At 38.1% G+C, this 20,849-nt stretch overlaps 1 protein-coding gene across 4 annotated transcripts in view; it reads right to left on the bottom strand.

The window, feature by feature from the left end:
- MPP7 (MAGUK p55 scaffold protein 7) overlaps positions 1-20,849 on the bottom strand; it is a 208,498-nt gene that overhangs the window by 76,518 nt on the left and 111,131 nt on the right. The window lies entirely within an intron of this gene.

Here is a 20,849-nt window from a genome sequence, read left to right as displayed (position 1 = left end):
TGTGGAGTCAAACAGAAAAAACAAATCTTCATCAAACGGAACCCACATAAAAACTAACCTTTGTTTTTCCCCTGAATAAATGTTAGTTTTCTAAAGTCTATAATATCTAAAATCTATTGCTTCAATACTTCAAGTATCAACTGTAGCTTATATTCCCGCTAAAAACACAAATTGTGATGAAAGCTAAACAGTAAACTAATAGCGGTATTCTGACAGGTTGGTATGTCATCGTCATCGAGAGCAAAGAAATTGGCACTGGATGTACCTGGGTGCCAAGTTCAGGATCACTTTACGAAGCACAGTGTTCCTTTTACATATTTTTTTCAAATTGCCAACTTTCCCCCCCCAAATTCAAATTTCCCAGAAACAAAAGGATTTCTCATAACTAGAGACATTTCTTATAACTATCTAGCATAAATAAGATTAATTTTCATATTATAAAGCAATTATATTAACACATAAAAAATAATTTGGTCCTTCATTTTCCATCATCATGGCCTGAGAAACACAAAAGCATGAATCTACTTTAATGCTACATAAGACAAACTGAGTTCCTTAAAGAAATCTAGTCTTATAAAGCTATGAAACAAAAGATGTTTAGACAAATGCACACCTGTTGGCACTGAAGTTCAATCTAGTTCAGCTCTTACATAGGTGTTCTTAACATTTTATACTTAAACTCACTTTAGCCTCTTCTTTCTTACAGCTGAAGAAAACTGTCTCCCAGTATATATGAAAAACAGTTGTACCTAACAATTTCCTGTTTTTAATAGGTATCAAGTAATATACTCTTTAATTACACTCACAGCTAACTAAACTACCTTGCAAAAGTCTGGAAGAGAGATTTTATTTTGATTAGCCAGATGCTCATTGCTAAGAGAGGATTCTATTACCTTTTTGACAATCTGGTACATAATGCAAAGCATCAGAGAAAGGATTTTGACGGTTAGGATGTTACCAGAATGATCAGGGCAACATTTTTACTCAGTATCTTGGAACCTTTAAACATTTATCACATCAAGATAATAAACAAATTTGAAAGACTACAAGCTATAAAAAGAGTAAGATTTGATTTGAGAAACTATGAAAGTGTAATTTAAACAAAAAACAATCCTATTAAGAGCTAAATTCATTTTGTTTAAGTAATTATCAAGAATTAGGTCCCTTCATAGAACACTGAACTTATCCTATCATAAACCTCATCTAACTTCATTGCAAGTACTTATTTGTCTGCTTCTCTGGTATAATAAATATAGAGGCATATACCTATCAAGCACTTACCATGTGCCTGTATCACCTACCTAACAGTTGTAGTAATACTAGTAACACAGTCTTTAATGGATTTAATACTTTAATTCCTTAATCCTCACAATAATATGAAGAAGTGATAGCACATCATCTATTTTACAGATAAATAGATACACGTGGGTTTAAACAACTTTCTACGTTCCTACCAGTAGTAAGAGGCAGAGCTGGGACTGCAGAGCTCAAGCCATCTGGCTCAGTGTTGAAGCACTTAATCACACACTTTTCCTCTCAGATTAACATCTCACCTGCATTTTTCACTGGTTCTTCGCTGCTGAATGAATATGACCTGCTTACAGGGCACTGGAAGATGACAACCGGTAGTGATTGTTTTCAATGACTAGAGGATCACTGCTGGTTCCCCCTCCCAATCTCTCCCCCAATACTGTCTTTCTGATGGTTTTCAATTTTCCCAGATTAATTTGCATTAATACTATAATTATAACCTAAAGTTATGTGCCCCAAATAAACATGTTATTTCGCCACTTAATTTGCTTTTTCTGAGCGTCTTTTATAGGCAGCCAGTTTTGCTTCCGACATCTTCTCTAGCTCCTCACCCACCTAATAGACCAGCACACAGCTAGCCCACCCACCCTGAACTTTGTACTGTATAAAGATTTTTTTTAATGTTCTCTTAGAATTTCAAAATGCTGGCAACCCTATGTTGACAGGTGTTTTGTTTCACTGCATCATTTTAAAAATTAAGATGGTAGAAAAGTAAAAATTTAGTCTAGATAATTTTGAGCTGTTCACTGTTTCCAAAAATAGTGACAGAAATTCTGCCTCTTATTAGTATTTATGATACCCAGGGAAGAAAATAAAAAAACCAAAATGATTTTAAAGTCCGTCCAATAGAACTGTCTGTGATACTGAAAATGTGTTATAGCTGCTTGTCCAATATGGTTAGCCACCAGCCAAGTGTGGCCTTTGAGCACTTGAACTGCAGCTAGCATATGTGAGGAACTCATTTCCAACTTTAGTTAACTTTAGTTAATTTAAATTTAAATACCCACATGTGGCCAGGATCTTTAATCTTGGAGAACATGACATAGCTTTATATTATATACTCTATAATTTGCCTCTGTATCCCAGAAAAATTCATTCTGATATAGTTTGGCAAATTTCCCTGAGTGGGAACTGTTTGGAATCCAATAGACAAACATTTAACCAAAGATGTGGCTTCATCATCAATATGCAAATTCAAATCTATTATTAAATATCAAGAACAGCCAAACCTATAAAATGTCATTTATTTTAACTAAACATTTCCCTCTGCTGATTCAACCATGTAATAAAGCATCCAATGTAGAATTAGCACGTGCATGCACGCACCTAATTCCCTCCTTTATTTAAAACATGGCGGGGAGGAGGCATTCTAAATATTAAAAAAGAAAATCCATGGGGAAAAGTCCTTTCAGAAATATTTTTTATTTGCTTCTGATGAGTGGCTTTGAAATATTATCAGCTACTTTGCTAACTTCACAATGCAGGACTCCTAACTTGGTAGATAAAAATCTCAAATCCCAAGCCATGGACAAACCAGTCCATGGCTACAAATTCTTAAAGACAATTTTCTTTTTTCCTACCTAATCCCAGGAAAAGATAGACCCACTTCTCTGTCATCTTCCTAAACAGGTAGTTGGAATTATTCTCATCTTCCCATTTACTAACAAAGTGGTCCCAGAAAAGTAGCTGTTTTGTGTGTGTGTGTGTGTGTGTGTGTGTGTGTGTCATAAAGTCTAAAAACTTAGACACTGTACCTTTGCTCAAGCTACAGAGACAAAGTAAAAAATAAGCAAAACCTTCCCATAGGAAACCCTGGGTGCCACTTTGCCTTCCACTCATGTTGGGGTGTTTGAAACATCTCTACACAGATGGATAATTCTTATGAGGGACGTGGCTATAAAGTCTTGCAAAATATAGGCACCAAAAGCAGTTTTTAGGATTAAGTTAAATTATAAAAAAAAGCAACAAACCATCAACATTTTCATTTTGCTTGAAAATGTAGTGATTCTACTTGAAATCACCTCCCAGAACATTCTTCACGGATCAGATTGCTTTAGTTCCCAGAACAATACTCTGGAGAAAGTAGCCAGGGCATTAAACATTTCTTTGGAAAGTTTTAGCAGTTCAACAATAACAAAAAAAAAAACAACTTGAATTCTCCAACTCAGAAATATATAATCGCCCCATTTTGAAAGAACCCAGTATTTGTACACTCATCTTTCATTCCCCTCATATTACAATGATCAGATGTGTCATTTTAAAAAATATATCTATTTCCATAATCATTGAAGAACTGAGAACTACTCAATTTTTTAGCAGGGTCGTTGGACGGATGTTATCACAAATGATGTCATGGAACTTGGACAGGCTTCAATATACAAGTTACAATCAATTACATTGTACACTTGTTTGTAGTTTACATTTTAACACACACTAAAGCTGTAATTACAGCTTTGAAATAAAAATTGCTCAGTAACAAAAGATGGAATAAGCTGTCTTAAAAAGTGGCAAGTGTAGTGTCTATGGCTCAGAGAGTTCATGGGCAGCTCTCAGCTGGTTCATGACCTCTTGGAAACTGTATACAAATTATTTACATGTATTTTTCTAGGGAAAGAACCCAAGGTAGAGATGGGTGATTCATGCTGAAAGGCTTGGACTTTATCTAGTAAAAAGGTTAAAAAGCCATTAATGAAAAGGAGACACGTGGCCCAATTTGTGCTTTGCTCCATTTTAGTTGTGTGGGTGGGAGGGCAGGCAAACAGGTAAGTCTGTGAACAGGAAAGCAGTTATGAGGATATTGCTCTGCTGGCAAGAAATTCCAAAAAAACTGTTTAGTGGAAGTTACTTTGGGGGTTCCTCAGGCGTTCTACTCTTTGTAGACCCAATGGACTGAGGCTCCTCTCAGCATCTACTACACTGCCTCTATCCCCAAACCTGCTGTGAAATAAGATGCACCTCTCCCAGCTGCTGTTCTCCCAGCTGCCCCCAATACAAGCATATAGGCTCATTATGGTTTAGGGCTTTTACTGCTATCCACGTGGGGGGAAAGACAAGGACCAAAAGCAAAACATGAAGAATTTATAGTTTTTCACGGTTTTAAAAAATGAAGTATCAACATAATTTACTGAGAGCCTTGTAGTCAAATATATTCAAGTTTAAATCCCAGTTCTGCCCCTTACTCATCATTAGGCAACTTACTTAACTTTCTAAACCTTAGTTTCCTCTTACTTAGAACAGGATAATAATAATAGTACCTAGTACATGGGGTTATTGTGAGAATTAAATAAAGTCACCATTAAAAGAAATTCACGCTAGCCCTGGAAAATAGAAAATACCCAATAAATGGTAGTTTGTGCCCTAAGTCCCCCCTCCCCTCCCCTGTGACCCTAGAAAGAGGACACATTCGCTTCCCTTTGACTACATCATGTTGCATGTCTGTAAGATTCAATTAAGACCTAAAGATAAAAATCAAAGCAGACTTGGTACCCACCTGTGCTCAAGCAAAGAGTATGCATTTTTGAAGGACATTAACCTAAATGCCATCCCCCTTGATGTTTCCTCAAAAACAGTAAAAGTAGAAGGAGAAGAGGACCTGTTTGCAGACAGTGTCAGCAGGGCTGAAGGAAGCCTCGATGGACGCAGAAAAAAATGACATTAACTGTGACCACAGCAAGTGGCAAATGATGGAACAGGTGCAAGACCAAACTTAAAAAATCACAATGACATGTCCAGGTAGAATGAAATGTGTGATGAGAAACCTAGATCTCTGTGCTTATTAACACGTGCAAAAAAGACACCTGTCCTGAAGCAACCATCATCCTAGTTACCCTATTCCCAAAAAGACAGTTTCATTCTCTTGGTAAGAAGACAGAATGAAATACTCACATAAGAAAAAGTATAACAGCTAGATGGAAAGATTTTTAGGGGGAAAAACAGAGTAACCATCAGAATTACTTCAAAGACCGAAAAGGCTAGCTAGTTATCACTGTCGTCAGCTATCATCTGCCCATCATCAGGGAATTTAAAGACCCTTTGCTCACAAGCCCAAAGTCTGTTGAAATTGATGAGGAAAATCACATGACTATGAAAAATGAGTACTGGACAAAAACTGGACTTCATTACAATGGAAATACCCTGCAATCATAAATTGGTTGTCACTTCCTGATTTAAGCCCTTGGGTGGCCCGCCATGGTACTCAAGATGAAGAGTATGCTTGCCAGTGCTTTCAGAAATTCAAGCTAGCTCCGGGACCGGCATGACCAAGCCCCTGCAGGGTTCCATCTCAAGCCACTCTCCCCAAGCTCCAACCAGAGGGACCATATGTCAGTTCCTCAAGCCTACAAGGTCCCTAACTACCCAGGGCACCCTCTCTGCCTGCAGTGCCACTGAGTTCTGAGGGTGCCCACACTCAGCTCAAATGTCACTTATATACAGCTTTCCCCAACAGTCCTATCCAATCAAAATTATTAATAGTTCTTCCCGATGATTAGTTCTGATGGTTCCCTATTCTTTTTGTTCATTACCTTTATCAGACTTGGCATTATAGATTTATTGTATTTACATGCTTACACCTGTCCCCACCTCCACAGGTAATGAAATTCATAGATTAGGAACAATGTCCCTAGATTTCACCACCATATCCTTTGCTCACAGTACTTCACATAAAGTAGATGTTCAAAAGTTATAATTAATATTAATTAATGATAAGTGGATATACAAATCCTGCAATCCCAGGCAGCTGGTAAACTCTCTGGGATCATAGGGTAACAGGACAGTAAATGCAATTATTTTCTTCTTGCCCCAAAACTGATGACTAATGCTCAAAGCTGAGGAAAAAGAATTAAGTCCTTCTCAAGAAAACTTCCAACAGCTGGAAATACACCTTTCTGAGCTTAAGAGATGGCTGAAACGTGACTATCAACCATCTCCTATCTGCCACGTCTCAGAATGTGTACGTGTTGTGTGTATAAATTTCACACATACATGGTGCGTATATGAGTGAAGAAAGAAAACTGTCTTGTCAAAATAGGAAAAAGAGGGGAATAGGAGACAGAAGGGGGGAGTCTACAGCCCGGTGAAAAGCAGAGTAATGGGAGTGAGTGTAGAGAATCACTCACAGAGAACACAGGGTAGATAAGACTGAGCAGACACTCCAGCTCCTACGCTCAGGCAGCAGACTAGCTGATTTGTCCTTTGTGCCTCTCAATCGAGGGGGGAAGGAAAATGGAGAGAGAGGGCAGAACGGAGAGGACAGCTGGAGCCGACTACTGCTTGGCCTACAAATGATGCATGAGTTACCTGTGGGCACATGGACCCCACTGGAGGTAGCTGGGCTCGGGCCACCCGGAAGATCATCCAGCCAAAAGCACTGTCAATGGTTTGGGGTTGTACCAGCTGTGCACCCAGGAGAAACGCAACCTTTGGGCACTTACCGCAAAGAGGAAGGATGCTAGCCAGTGTTGGCTTGAGAAGCAGCAGTAATGTGGCCAATTAAGAAAGAAAGATGGTCCCTCTCCCTTTTTTTGTCTCCCAGCCCTGACACACTGGAAGAGTTGGATCTCCTTTCAGAAGGAGACCAATCCATCTCCCAAGGGGTTCTGGGGGCAGGGGGTAAATGAAGAACACACTATGCCCTGTCCCCAGGTCAACTCCCCCATCTCTGGCTGGTACTAGGGAGGGGAAGAGGTTGGGGTTTAAATCATATATGATGACAAAAGAGTATTAAACTGGTCTTTTAATAACTGAAAAATGTCCTGGAAACTACACACTTTGCCAGAAATTTTGTTAAGAGATAGAAAAGTTAGTTTCAGTGTAACACATTTTGATGCAGGGATTAGAAAATATTAAAACTATCTCTTATTAATATTTGAGTTGAAGTATTTGATTTATTGGCTAGAACAGTACAAACCAATAGTTCTTAAACTTTTTTGGTTTCAGAACTCCTTTATCCTCTTAAAATTCACTAAGAATCCCAAAGAGTTTTTGTGTGCATTATATCTATTGATATTTAATAGTACTGAAATTAAGAATTTTTAAATTTATTAATTCATTTAATAAATATGTTCAAATAACCTATTTTATGAAAAATAGATATATCTCCCAAAATTAAAATTTTTGGACAAGTGGCTCTGCTTTACAAATTTGCAAATATCTTTCTTTCATTTCTGGCTGCAAAGAAAGCAGCTGGATTCTCCTATAAGCTTTTGCATTCAATTCTGTTGGGATATGTTGCTTTGGTTGGAGTACAAGAAGTACATCAAGCTTCCCACAGACTTATAGTTGGAAGAGGAAGGAACATTTTAGTAACCTTTTTAGCTAATTGTAGATACTCACAGACACTACTCCAAAACTCTGCAGCAGCTGGTAATTTCTTAGAGGTGAGATTCATGGTGGACCCTGTAGCCATATTATCATTGAGCCTTCCCTGTTTCACCACATTATGATCGTTGGTCTCTCCTGCACTCCATCTGGCTCTTACCCATACATGATTTAGTAGCATCATGCCTTGGTCATTTGGAAAATACTGCTTCACTGAGTTATGCAGATTTCCCAAATGTTAACACACTTCATGGTACGACAACAATAAAAATTACATCCGTTCATATCACCAACTGATCTCATCAAAAAAAGCCTTGAAGTACTGGGAAGCAGGCAACCTCACAGCGGCAGAAACAAGTTTTAAAAAAATTCTAACACTTGCTCAAAAGTTCCAATTTTATCACAGGCAACAATAAAGTTTGTTGTTGTCTATGAAGTGACAGGTGAACTTCAGTCATTTGAAAAGAAAGGTCTTCCAAACACCACCCAATCTGAATAGATGGTTTCTAAAGGTATCCTTGAAAAAAGCAGCTACTTTAGTTCACAAATCACACAATCCCACCTGCTTGTCCTCAGCCAAGTGCTTCCTGAGTACCTCCCACTACTGTATTAAAAAGACTCAATAGTAAAAAGACATGTACTCAATGGTTAAGATGTAATGCAATTTATTGTTTTTTACTGTCGGTGCACGATGGTGAAGAACACGATGACTCACAAACTAGTACTGTTGGTGCCACGGCCTTGGCTTCTGTGATGGCACCAGCAGTTTTACCCATCAGTGTTTTTACCATCAGGGCAAATGCCAACCCAGCAAACAAAGCCAATAGCATCAGAATATTATCACGAAAATAGCTTAGACCTTGTATACTCCCCTGAAATGTCTCATGGACCCCCAGGGGTCCACAGATCACACTTTGAGAACTGCTACATACAAACTCCGAATACATGAGAGTAACAAATAAAAGGAAATTTAACATTTCTTTGTGGTTGCACAACTCAGAGTGAATTATGCGAGGCTATAGGAACAGTAACACTTCTTTACCTCATGCACACTTTCTTTAGAATCTGGCGGTTCACCTGAAACCACTGGTGCAGGTTTGTAATGTGTGTTATGCTCAGAACAGAATCAGGTGGTACTTTTCTATAAAACGATGATTTTGAGGTCTGAAAAGTGGTGAAAAAGACTAGTATACTTTTAAAGGGTTCACTTAAACTGAGACACAGAACAGGTTTTAACATTTAATGAAACTTAAGTTTGATCAATCCCTTAATGTTTCATGATTCACATTTTTTCCAAAGTTCTGCCTTTCACGCTGGCTGGTCACAGCCACCATTAGTACACTGTAACCTCGGCAATTTACAACAGGGTCCCGGACCAAGAGCCTTTAGCATCAGCCAAGAACCTTTGGCTGCTAGTATCTTCTTTTATTTCCTGTACCATTTCAAAATTGCACTTTCTTTCACACATTTATGTAAGTTTTTCAACTTCCTATTTTTACTTTCATTTATATTTATGTTCTATTTTTCTGCTTTGTATAATAACAACTTGGGATTTGCTTGCTCTGTTACTATCACAGCTGGGATATTTTAATGCACTCAAATACACCAAAAAGTGTAGTATATCCAAAAACCGGCATTCCCCATCCCCAGGCTTCACATTATACACAGTTACCATTCCCTCTTATGCCTGGCAGTTACCTAAAATGTTTATTTTCCTATGAAAAACATTTTTCACTGTGAACTCATGAAGCTTTGCAGACATGAATAATCAAATATATCGTTTGGTCAGTAAGAAACAAAAACTTATAATGGTTTTGTGTATAAGAAGATAGTCCCTTGTGGACTGAGGAAATTCAGACCAAAACTAACCATTTTAATCTTATTCCAAAACAAATTTTCCTACCACCTCAGAGATAAACACCCTAGGCTTCTAAAGTATAAGTCAAAATATCTGCAATTTATTTCTAATGAAAAATGAAACCTCAATTTTCTCAGAAAATTATTATCCCAACTTTTCACTCAATAGAAAATTTCAATTCTAATAGATTCTAAGTCCTCAGAATCATATGGGTATATATTAAAACTTATTTATTTATTTATCTATTTTTGAGATAGAGTCTCACTTTGTTGCCCAGGCTAGAGTGAGTGTCGTGGCTCAGCTGCCGTAGTCAGCCTAGCTCACAGCAACCTCAAACTCCTGGGCTCAAGCAATCCTTCTGCCTCAGCCTCCCAAGTAGCTGGGACTACAGGCATGTGCCATCATGCCTGGCTAATTTTTTCTATATATATTAGTTGGCCAATTAATTTATTTCTATATATAGTAGAGACGGGGTCTCGCTCTTGCTCAGGCTGGTTTTGAACTCCTGACCTCAAGAAATCTGCCCACCTTGGCCTCCCAGAGTGCTAGGATTACAGGCATAAGCCACTGCGCCCAGCCTGTTAAAACTTATTTATAGAAATGAAATTATACAATTTTTGTGCCTAGTATTTTTAAAACCATCTCATGGTTCATACCAACAAGTACATAAAAACTGATTATTTTTAAATGGCAAAAGGTTACTACATTATTATTGATATAGTTTAGGCACCTAGAAATACAAATCACAAGAATTCATGAAGCAAGTGAATTCAACTTTTAGGGTTAAATCTCTCAAAGTCTACGACTCTAAAGTCAAGCTGAAACATTCTCTCAAATCAATTAAAACAGAGCACTGTTTACCACCAAAACCTAAATGAGGATTTGTACCTCATTGATATAAAGATAACTCTCTGTAGGAACAAAGAACAGCTTTTCCATCAAATTAATATTTTACATATGGGCCAAACACAGTGGCTCACACCTATAATCCAGCACTTTGGGAGGCTGGGGCAGAGGATTGCTTGAGCTCAGGAGTCCAAGACCAGGCCAAGCAACACAGCAAGACTTTGGTCTCTACAAAATATAAAAAAATAGCTGAGTGCTGCATGCATCTGTAGTCCCAGGTACTCAGGAGGATCACTTGAGCCCAGGAGTTTGAGGCTGCACTGAGCTATGATGTTGCTGCTATACTCCAGCCTGGGTGAGAGTGTGAGATCCTATCTCTTAAAAAAAAGGGAAAAAGAAAGAGAAAAAAGCTCCCAAAGACCCTGCCCTTGCAGCATTCTCAGTCTCCACTCCCTTATGTAAACTTTTCCCCTTCTGTGTGGACTAGACCTAGTGAATTGACTCCAATGAACTGAAAAATGCAAAAGTGATGGGATCCCCCCCCCCTGCAGATTAGGTTATAAAAGACTGCAACTTCTGTCTTGCAGACACATGCATATCTTCCATCCCCTGTTCTGTCTGGCCTTTGATTTCATCCTCACATCTCCTTCCTGACTGTGACCCTCCTGCCTCCCTGTCACAAGGCACTAGTGATTACACTGGACTCAATGGATACTCAGTATCTCAAGATCCTTAATGGAATCACCTCTGCAAAATCCCCTTTGCCATGTAAGATGACATGTTCATAGGTTCCAGGGATAAGGACATCAATACCTTGAGGGTGGTGGGTGGTGGGGAGGAAAAAGGCATTAATCTGTCCAGCACACTCAACCTCCAATCTTCGATGGCATCCTCTTTTCTGTCTGAGCACATTCCTGCCACTCCTCCCTTCACTGCACTCTGGCCACACTTGGCTTCTGCTGTGTTTGCATTCTTTTAAGCCACCAAGTGTGCAGTAATTTGTGACAGCACCAATAGGAAAGTGACTGAGGTCAAGCAGCTCAGGAACTGTGCTGTGTAGCGGACAGCATCATTTGCCCTAAATATTGACTTGGTAGATTGGTAACAGAAAACATCCCAAGGTTTACCAACTCCTTCCATCCCCACCATCCACCTTGACTAAAATGATCGGATCCCGAGATTTGATGACCTCTTTGGGGCCATTTGCCCTAAGAGGCCCCCACCCACCATGCTTAGAGAGAGTGTCACAAGACCAACCACCTCTATTGGTCCAACTGGACCCTTATATTGGTAAGCCAAGAATCACCAAATAAACAAGAATCATCAAAGGAGGATAAACAAGAAAGAAAAGCAATGGGAGAAATGACCCTCAGTGAATGACTTTAAGAGTCTCATTCTCTGCTGTGTGGACCAGATGACTTGACTTTGGCTTCAAACATTTTAAAGGCAGCCATGATGAGTTCATCACATCAAACACAAAAGAACATGGGCCCAACATCTTCCAAAAATCATTTTGATAAGGGTTGACCCGTCAGACTAATTACCATAAAAGTAAAACTTGGAATTTATTAGGTCATTAAATATGAAATGTCTGATTTCAAAACAAAAATTTAGTTCATTATATCTCAAACAAGAGGCAGTACAATTAAACAAAGTATGCACCTAAACTACCAATACAGTTTAGCCATCTTAACAGTAGCTTGTTTATTCCAACAGCGAAGAAGCCTAGAGAACAAGTGGTAATGAAATCATGGCAGGCATTTTCCACAGCTTGTTGAGAACTGAATAGTTTTCCTTGCAAGAAGTGGTTCAAAGCCTGGAAGAAGTGATAGTCAGTGCGTGCAAGGTCTCACGAATACAGTGGATGACAGAGTTTCCAAGTCCAGCTGCTGTAGTTTGAGCAGCATTGTTTGTGTGATTTGTGGTCGGGTGTTGTCTTGCAAGAGGATTGTCCTGTCTCTCTTGACCAATGTCAGCTGCTTAATCACAACCATCCCTCTCATTTCGTCCAGATGGTTGCAGTAGCCATCCACTATCATCGATTGACCAGGTTTCATGAAGCTGTAGTGGATAATACCAGCACTGGACCACAGACAGACACCATTAGCTTTTTTTGATGAATATTTTGTTTTGGACTGTGTTTCAGCACTTCGTCTTTATCCAACCATTGTGCCAATTGCTTGCAATTATAAAAAAGATTCCATTTTTCATCTCACGTAACAATACAGTATAGAAATTGTTCACCTTTATGTCATGACAGCAAAGAAAGGCAGGTTGTCTCAAGTGGTCCAATATTGTTGAAACAGTAACTTCAAACCTTGCTGCTAAGTCATGCGTAGGTGAGATGGATTTGCTTCCACTATAGCTTTCTCTTATATAACTAAGTTCTGGATTTTTTAAAAAAAATAGTCTATTTAAGATTTTTTAACTCAAAAGTTTAGTCAATTTTATTAATATTACCTATTGCATTTTTTTTTTTTGCCATTACTTTTGTATTGGCTGTTTCATTTTTGGTGTTGTTTTTACTCTTTTGTTTTTCTTCTTTTTTTCCCTTCTCTCAATGGCTTGAAACTTAGGCAGTCTGTCTATTAGGTAAAGAGTCACCTTGAATTTTTCCATGTGTATTTAACTTAAAGTTAAGCACTATCTTCACCTCTCTTAAAACACTATGTGGACTTTAGAATGCCTCTAAAGTCCTCTAAAGAGAATCATTTCTCTTCTTACCCAACTCACATGCTATTGTGGCCAAACATGCTTACAATATTCTAGTTATGTCTCTCTCTCCCTCCCTCCCTCTCTCTCTCTCTCTCGTTCTCTCTCTCTCTCTCTCTATATATATATATATATATATACACACACACACACACACATCTGTGTATGTATGTGTGTATGTGTGTGTATGTATAAATAAATATTTTTTTCCTGTTTTGGGTATGCTGTTGTGCTTCCTAAATCTGCAGGGTCATGGTTTTTCAGTTTCAGAAACCTGAAGCCGTCCTCCATCAAATATCCCTTCCCCTTATCCTGGCTTTCTGGCTCTGCAATTGAGCATGTGTTAGACTTTCTCATTCTAACTTTTATATTGGTTAGCACTTCTTTCATGTTCTCTATTACTTCTTACTATCACATAATTATAATATTTATGATATATAATTACATGTATATTACATTTGCTTTCTTGCTACTTTCTTCAGGTACATGTTCAAGGTCACTAATTCTCTTCAGCTGTATCTAATTTGCAATTGAAGCCATTAAATCCACTGAGTTTTTTATTGCAACAATCACATTTTCAGAAATTCCATTTTCCACCGAATCTGCCTGCTCCTTTCCAAGGCTCCCATCAATGTTCATTCACAGCTCTGTGTCTTCGTTCATTCCTCCCTTGTAGTTTTGGACTGAGGTAACAGGCTTAGAAAGGCATTCTGTCATGTTAATACAGAACTGGTGCATAATAATAACCTGTGCACTCTGAGGCAGCAAGCACTTCATTTATACAACTTCAGCATACCACGATGGTTCCAAAACATAAGTTAAATTACAAAAATCCTGAAAACGTTACATCATGTACAAAAATACAAATTAATAACTATTAGGTGTCAAGTAACGTGCCCCACCAGCATCGGGGATACAGAAAGGCTATAGGACAAACTCAGTCTCTATTTTCTTAATGTTTAGAGTATACTGGTGGAAGGACTGACTAACATGATGCAACTAATTACAGTTGTTTTAACTTGCCTTTGAACCAATTTTCTCAAAAAGGAAAATAAATAGATGCTCTATGAGCAAAAGAAAAAGGAAATTAATGAAATTAGTGAAAATCAGAAGCAGGGAAGTGAGGAAAATTTTTGCATATGCCATCTCTATTTCCTTTTTTATTTTTAACCTCAGAATTCTATGCTGTGGGAAAAGCCTGTTTTCCCAACAGATTCAAATTTTAATAGCCGAAGAAAAAAACTGCTAGTTAGTCTTCATGGCAGCAAGTGAGGGAGGCCAAACTGTAGGGTAAACATCACTTCAAATGAGCCCAGAGATTTGAAAAAGTAAAGTATGTGAAACTCACTGCAAAGAGATGCTATAATTTAGCTGGGTCTTCTCTACACATAAATTCAACCTCTTTAACAGGTATGTTGTTAAAAGTTTATGCTTGGGACCAATCTTTTAAAGTATAGCATATTTTAAACTTGGCAGGCGAAGCTAGTGTTTTGTGGGATCCTCATGTAAACAAGTCATTGCTAACACAGGCATATCTTCTGTGTGAATGTGGATTGTGACATCAAATGCTAGCACTGCATTTCTATGGTTTTATTCATCCTCTGTATAGTCTTTCTACATGGCAGACTTTCCACAGTTTTGTATGTCCCTATGTTCTGCTCACATCATGTTCCAAAGAGGGGAGTCTTATGGGAAAGGGTGGCTGGCCTCTTGGTTTCATGCAATTACTCAAAAACCAAGCATCTTTCCATCTCAGCAGCTCCACTTCCCCCAGATCCTCAGAGCCCTTCCCTGGATCCACTAGACAATTTTGCCAAAGCAGCAGTCATCACTGTCCCAGCAGAACAAGAGCATGTGCTAACGTCTTTGCAAACTTCACAAACGGCCAGATCTAAGATGATGCAATGTGCTTTCATTGGCCTACAGAGAGGATGATGTCACAGACTTTGGCAATGATTTTCATGAAGTAGCAAGATACCAAGTCCAACTGTCCTACAAATTTCAAGAGTATATGTTACCCAAATACAAGGTAGAACCCTCAACTTACCATGGATTTTTAAAATTCAGTAGAAATATATACCGCTAGGTAAAAGTTATGATTTAGAAATAGGCAATGTTTGAATTGTATGAACAAACCTCAGAAAAAGTCAAACACTATTCAATCCTATTCAATTCTCTCCAACTACTGATTTATGTAGGAAGCTTAAGCGTTCCACGCAGCACATGCAGAAGTTTTATTTCATCCTAGACACTTGCTCTTCCCTAAACATACATGTATTATATTTCTGCTGCTGTCAAAGCAGTTACTGTGAGATATGAAGATTCTACTATACCAATACAGACAACATGGGCTGACAAATATTTGCCAATGAGTGGCAGCAGAAGGTTGATTTTCTATTAATAGCTAAAATGAAATAATGCTTTTCATCAAGTTTCAAAGAAGAAAAATAAATCTGATAAAACACTATGGAACTCAATATTCAAAAAAGGCTTTCTGAACTATAGAAATTGTACCAATTATACTACAGATTGTTCATTGTATATCTATCGTCTATATACATTCATCGTATATCTAGTTACGTGTTTGCCAAAAAATGAGTCAGACTAGCAATAAATTAGTTTTACTCTTTAATTTTTCCTCAGTCACTGCCAACTTCGATACTATTTATTCAAATAGTTATTTATTTTGTTGAATGACTAAATATGGCATTTTCTAATTACTATTAATAATTATATACCAACAAACATTGAGTGCTTACTATGGCCAGACTGTTCTAGGTACTTCATGTGGATTGACACTGTTAATCTATTCAACAGTTCTATGAATATCACAATTCCCACACTATGGATTGCCTGTATATCATAGGTTTGGTTTAGATGAAATAGCATTTTTTATTAATTTTTTAGTAAAATAAAAGCCAAAGTGAGGCAAAAGTTCCTTTCTGAAAGGAGGGTGTCTTCAGATGGGAGAAACTACAGAAGGCAGAACCAGAGTGGGCAGGGCAGGAATGCAGAGGCACAGGAGAGAGAAGGTTCAGATTCACAGGTGAGCAGTAATGAGAAACAGACAGAATTCATGAAATAAGAGACAAAGAGACCTGTCATTATCATGCCCATTCAACAATGTACTGTATGATAAGGCAAAAATAGACAGAATAAAATTGTACTGGAAGAAATAAAACTGCCATTATAAACAAATAAAGTACTCTACTGATAAAGTAATAAAAGTTCTAAGTGAATTTAGCAAATGTCATATACTGCTGGCAACAACACAAACCGGAAAAAAATACTTTGAACAAATACCTTATTATCCAATAACTCCATTCTTAAGTACATATCTTACAGAAATATATATACAAATTGTTGAATGAAAACCCTATTTTCCAACATTTCTATTCCTTAGTCTATACCTAACAGAAATACATACACTTATAACACAAAGACCTGCCTGGGAATGTTTACAGCAATGCATTATTCACAATGGCCAAAAATCAGAATGGATCGAAATGTCCACCAAGAGCTCAACAGATAAATTGTGCTGCACTTACAGAATGGAATACTCTTCAGCAGCAAACATGAATTAACCTACTCACAACATAAATGAATCGTAGAAACATAATTTGAATAAAAAGAAAGAGACACAAAACTTCTAAGAACAGGTAAAACATCCATAAAGTTCACGCTAGTGATTCACTCTTAGGAAGTCAAGTTGGAAGTCAGGAAACAACTGAGATGGGGCATGAGGAGGTATTTTGGGGCTTTGGGGGAATTAAAAAAAAATACCATGAGATAAAAGAATGTGAACACATGATTAAAAGAACATACTGAAGGCTGTGCACAGTGGCTCATACCTGTAACCCACCTATTTGGGAGGCTGATGTGGGAGGATTGCTTCAGGCCAGGAGTTTGAGACCAGCCTGGGCAACATAGTGAGACCCCGTCTTTATACAAAAAATAACAAAAATTAACTGGATATGGTGGTGCATGCCTGTAGTCCCAGTTACTCAGTAGGCTGAGACAGGAGGATTGCTTGAGCCCAGGAGTTGGAGGGTGCAGTGGGCTATAATCATGCCACTGCATTCTGGACTGGGCAACAGAGCAAGACCCTGTCACTCAAAAAATAAAGATTAAAAAAAAAAAAAAAGAATACACTGAATACCTGGGAAAACTGACCAAAAAAAAGTCAACACTAAGAAATATTCGTTAAGGATCTGAAAATTAAAAAAAAAAAATCATTTGAACATAAAGACACATGAAGGAAAGAAAGTTACATTGACATCAGACTTAAACAGGAACACTTTATGCCCAGAGTTGACGGAGCAAGATCTTAAGATATTCAAAACAAGAAAGGTGAGCCCAGGATTTTAATTTTAAACAAACTGATCCTCAAATATTAACGTAAAGACCACAAGAAAAACTTGTAAGAACTCTGCAAAACTGTTCCCATGAATCTATTCATGAGAAAGCTACCAGAGAATGAATCTTTGAAACAATCAGAGGAGCTTCTGGAGAAGGAGTGATGGCGCCATTCAATCTACTGGATTTAACTAAAGGTAAACAGTGGGGCTAAGAGTAAAAAGTAGGATTTAACTCTTTAGGATCTACCTATATGGCCAAATACAACTATCAAAAATTAGCAAGAGAAAGGAAAAAATATATAGAAAATAAATAAGCTCACTCATTACCTTACTGGCATTATCTAGAAGTAAAAAAAAAAAAAAATAGTGTTTTAAATTAGAATTTGGGAAGAGCAAGGTAAAGGAACCTCTATTGGTCACTGTTAGCAACCAGTAGATAGTATCTAAGAAGGAGAGAAAGCTTCAATTCTAGAAATCTACCTTAAAATACACAGGGACAAGAAATGTGTAAAATAGCCTGATAAACTTTAACAGGCCAAAAAACAAACAAGTAATCAAATCCCAATGGAGCTGTGTCAAAAAACCATAACTAAATGTAGGAGTTAACTTAAAGGGGCTCCCACTGGCGACAGACGTGGTAATTTGAGTATCAAAAAGACTAGTAACTACAGTGGACCAAAACCCATCAAATATACAAAAATCATTGACTTCATAATAATACTAAAAATAATTATTATTGACTCACTTTGGAGGGTATAAAAGTACCAAAACAATATTCTGAAAAGTAATAAGTTAAAGGAAAGACTCAAGCATGTATCCTCTTGCTCCTATTAAACTGTATTTCAAAATAACCTAAGAATCGACAATGAAAAATTGTTCTGTCCAATTAAAAGAAAGTGATTAAATGAATTACGGTATAAGCAGCAGATGAATTATAATAATGCCACTAAAACTTACAGTCACAAAGTTTGGTGGTGACTAACAAATAAGGATCTCTTCTCTATCATAAGTTACACTACAATGACATATTTTTTAAATTAAAAATAATGAAAATGGACAGTCAGAAAACTATAGACTTTAATAAATTCCTAGAAAAAGGAAGCCATGGAATAGAACTAGAATAAACTAGCTAACTGTGTTGAAAAGAGACAATTTGGCCCAGAGGACGCTGTCCTGCTCAGGGCTCAGGAATGCCAGCATGGGGGAAATAGGGATAGGAGGTCGCTCCTGAACCCCAAAATACTGAGGGGCTCCTTTCCTTGGCCAACCCAGAATGCCAAGCAGCCACCTAAGCCTGAGGCAGCAGATCTCGGGTTTCTTTGACCAAAAAACTGAAAAGCCATGGAAAAAGTGCCTCTGTATTCTGGAATTTGCAACCTCTCCTCCTATAACCAACAGTAGCTGATTTTTCAGCCTTTCACTCTGAAGCAGAGTTTTTCAACCTTGGCACTACTAACATTCTGTAGGCTGGATAATTCTTCTTCTTTTTTTTTTTTTTTTTAAGAGACAGGGTACTCTGTTGGCAAGGCTAGAGTATAGTGGCGTTATCACTGCAGCCTCAAACTCCTGGGCTCAAGTAATCCTCGTGCCTCAGCCTCCTGAGTAGCTGGCACTATAAGAGTACACCATCACACCTAGCTAATATTTTCTATTTTTAGTAAAGACGGGGTCTCACTCTTGCTCAGGCTGGTCTCAAACTCCTGGCCTCAAGCGATCCTCCCACTTAAGCCTGGCAAAGTGCTAGGATCACAGGCGTGAGCTGTCTTGCCCGGCCTGGATGATGATTACAGGGGACTAACCTGTGTATTGACAGTGTTTAGCAGCATCCCTGGGGCCTCTGCCTGCAAGATGCCAGTAGCACCCCCTCCTCAAGCCATGACAAATGTCTCTGGATATTGCCAAATTAGCAGGGCAGCAGTGGGAGTGGGGATTGCCCCCCAGTTGAAAATCACTGCCCTAAAGTGAGCCTATCAGTCACCAGGCCTTGCACACAGATCTGCCAATTAGCTTTTTAACACCTTACTATTAAATACAGGCAGAGGACCAAGAATTAGTAGACATTTGAGGAAAGCCTCCAACAGGATAAACACCAAGCAGCCAAAAAAAAAAAAAGGGCCCCAAAGTAAACAAGGATTCTGAATGAAATGTGAAATGAAATGAATTTAAAACAAAACCATTCTACTGAGTACCCATCAACAAATAGAATAGCATGATGTTAAAAGCACAGAACTTGAGTACCAGACCACCTGGGTTTAAGGCCAGCTAACTGGTTGTGCAGGCAGTCAAAGCAGTTCTGCTGATCTTTACAATGGGGGCAAAGATTACTGTCTGTCTCTCAGGGTTGCTGGAAGAGTAAACAAAGCACTTGGAACTTTAAAAAGCTCATGGAACATAGGAGGTGATCAATAAAGAGGTTTTTGTTTTAATTAGCCTCATAAAGATTCTATAATGTATCAATGGAATAAGACTAAGATGTTATGAAAAAGGAACAGAGACATCCTTTCCAAATTTATTGGAATTAAAATTTGTACAGCAAATTTTTCAAAAATTAAATAGAAAGAAAGTAAAAATTAAAAAAGCAAAAAGTAGAAGAAAAAATGAGACTACTAATCCAGAAAGACCAATAAGCTACCTAAAAGAACTTCTAGAAAGATGGAAGAGAAAAGAGCTGAGGGATTGAAATAATCAATGAGGAAGAAAATTATCAAAGAAGAGCTGAAGAACACAAGTCTCCACAACTGAAAGGCCTCTTGGATGCAACTACTGCAATGACACTTAGCATTGTGACATTTCTCCTCCTACCTACTTGTAGCTGGTTAATTCTCAAGCAACTTTCAGGTCTCATTTAACTCACTCAGTGGTCACTTTTTCAACAAAACTTCCCAAACTATGAGCAAACACCCACTGCTTCATCCATCACATATTTTAAGCACCCAAAACCTACCCAAGTCTCAGTTATAATTTTACACTTATTCAGGTGAGTATTGGTTCCAAGAGTCATGTGGCTCAAGACCACCATGCCTGTTTTTTACCTTGTATCTCCATCACATAACACAATAAACATTTAAATATGTTATATGAATGAATTGTATAATATAATTACTAATCCCTTGGAAATATAATACATTATTAATCATAAATATCTCTACTACAAAGTTCCACAGTTCTTTACATAAGAAAATTTCTCAAGTTTTTCACACTGCTCTGGCCTGAATTTGCTGCTTGTTTTAACCCATCTGTGACAATACTGACAAGTTACTTGAGCTTGGACTGAGATGTCCTAAAGCTGTGGTCCCCAAGCCTGGGCCATGGATCAGTACTGGTCTGTGGCCCGTTAGGAACCAGGCCGCACAGCAGGAGGTGAGAGGTGAGCAAGGGAAGCTTCATCTGTATTACAGCCACTCCCCATCACTTGCATCACTGCCTGAGCTCCACCTCCTGGTCAG

Source organism: Microcebus murinus, chromosome 25 (genome assembly GCF_040939455.1).
Source record: "Microcebus murinus isolate Inina chromosome 25, M.murinus_Inina_mat1.0, whole genome shotgun sequence".
NCBI lineage: Eukaryota > Metazoa > Chordata > Mammalia > Primates > Cheirogaleidae > Microcebus > Microcebus murinus.
The sequence above is the reverse complement of the archived record's forward strand: the minus strand, read 5'-3'. Positions and strand labels throughout refer to the sequence as shown.